General features: G+C 39.8%; 1 pseudogene; it reads right to left on the bottom strand.

The window, feature by feature from the left end:
- Positions 1-795: 795 nt before the first annotated feature.
- Positions 796-1,823, bottom strand: LOC129038347 (malate dehydrogenase, cytoplasmic-like; annotated as a pseudogene).
- Positions 1,824-2,285: the final 462 nt, after the last annotated feature.

The following is a 2,285-nucleotide window of genomic DNA, read 5'->3' as shown; positions in this document are numbered from 1 at the left end:
CCTCAGGTCTGAAGTGTTGTTTATCAGGGAAGCTCACTAAAGGCTTAGGACCTATGGTTTTTATTGGGGGCTGGTCACTAGGCACCGCTGCCCGGCACATACCCAAATTCCAGACCCCCAGAAGGAAAGAGGTTGTTTGGCAGAAACCATATTGTTTGTACAGTTTAGGCACAGTGAGTCCTTCTTATCAGTTCTGGGAATGGTGGGAACCCTCCCCAAGTCCAAATTCCTGGACACCAGCCAAGGGCCAGCCTCACAAGCAGGCCTTTCTAAAGATAGCAATCTCAGGCCTGCTGTGTTAACTCTGCACAGTGTGTTAAAAAAATTTGTTACTTTTCAGTTGACAAAAATAAAGCATTTTAGAAAACAAGAGCAAGATAAGGTCAATTAAAGAAAATCTTTCATTTTTTTGCACATTGGAATCATGGTGATAAATTTTGATCTTACTTATGCACACACAAACACTGTTTGCATATTTTAAAGTAGCTTGGCCTGGTAAGAAGATGTGGATAGAACCTCACACATTGCTTGGATTCTATACATTTTAGGATCTATTTCTGAAGGGAATGAGAAGAAGCAAAATCTAGATGGAATGAGTGTCTATCAGAGAGAGTGGAACCTGTGACTGCCTTTATTGTTTTTTATTTGAATATATATTTTTATTTAGAATGCAGGATTAACGGCATGATAATAAACTGTCACTCACAAGTCTGTACTGAGAAGCACATAATCTTCAAAACATGTTGTTTTTCACGAGTAATTTACACATAGCAGTATTATTATTTAGTACTAGTGTCAAAGACGACATTTAGATTCTTCAGCTTTAGGGCACTTAGCAACATCAAAATGATTTATAGTCAGACAGAGGAAAGCAATTCTAAAGCAGTTTCTTTTTCTTCCCTGCCAGTTCCTTTGCAGTAAGATCCGTCTTCTTACATGAGGAATCATTAATGGAGACAGCTTCAACAAATTTCCAGGTCTTATTCTTGAACACAACAGAGAACGAGTAGAACGATTACTGGGAATACCATAGGAGTCACTATCAGAGATAACCCCAGTGGACACAGACTCTCCCTATGGGGTTCCAAGCCAGATGTCTCTGAGGTGGTTGGAGATGGCTCTTGTAGTGAACATTGCCCTGGATGGTTTTAGAGCCTTGATGACAGCAGCACCGTGTTGCTGCACAGCTGTGAATTCTCCCTGGGGCCAGCTGTCATGTTTCAGAGCTTCATAAACAACTTCCTTTCCTTGCAATTTCACCTTGGCTTGGTTGACATCTGGATACTGAGTCAAGGAATGGTTTCTCCAGATATGTAATATTCTTTACATTGTCAGCAGTCACACCAAGTTTAAGAGTAATTTAAACTTGAGTTTGGTTGTGATCCAAACAAGTCAAGCAACTGAAGTTCTCGTTGAAGATGGATGGAGCCAACTTGGAGGCAGTCAGGCAGTTGATATTGGCTGGGTTTCCCATAACAATAACCTTAACGAACTTCTTGTCATATTTCTCCAAGGCTGCACCCTGCCATTTGAAGATTTTTACATTTTCAGTAAATTTTTCCTCTCTTGGCACAGATCCCAAGAGAATGCCCACATCCAGGCAAATTATTTGTTTGGATGACATCTGTCAGAAGGGGAAGGGCACAGTCTTTCTGTTCCATTAGGACACTGTTCAGGACAACAAGCATGGGGGTGATATCCAATGGCACAAGAATAATAGGCTAGTCTTTACCAAAGACAGATGCATTTCTAATACTGTATAGCAGTGAATATATGATTTGACCAGCTGCCCTAGTCACAAGGACTGGGATTGGTTCAGACATAACGGGGAACTGTGTGACAATTTTAGCACTTGCAAATGAGCCTCAGGGAGTCAGGTTACCTCTACTGCACAACTGACTTGTGACAACCTTTACCACAATATATTTATATTTGGTTTTGGTTTTGCTTTTTGAATACCCAGTGCTGAGAAAAGTAGCTGACACATACAAAAAGCTGCAAAAATATTTGTACAGCAGGTAAATGATACACTATAAATGCTAAAAATGATTCCATTTCATAGACACATGAGTAATTTCAACCTATATCAAAAACAAATGTGACTTGTGACAGATGCTGAATATAACTTGAAGATTGATATTAGAGCTACCGTGATAAAACAGGTTAAAATATTTTTATTGTACCATACTTAGATATGTTGGAATGGTAAGTAAACAGTTGGCATTGCTGCTTTTGTTTGGTTAAGCTAAAACAAGAGAGGGAAAACACGCACGCATGCACGCACA

This window comes from Pongo pygmaeus, chromosome 5 (genome assembly GCF_028885625.2).
Source record: "Pongo pygmaeus isolate AG05252 chromosome 5, NHGRI_mPonPyg2-v2.0_pri, whole genome shotgun sequence".
Taxonomy (NCBI): domain Eukaryota; kingdom Metazoa; phylum Chordata; class Mammalia; order Primates; family Hominidae; genus Pongo; species Pongo pygmaeus.
Note: the sequence above shows the minus strand (reverse complement) of the source record. Positions and strands in the feature narration are given on the sequence as shown.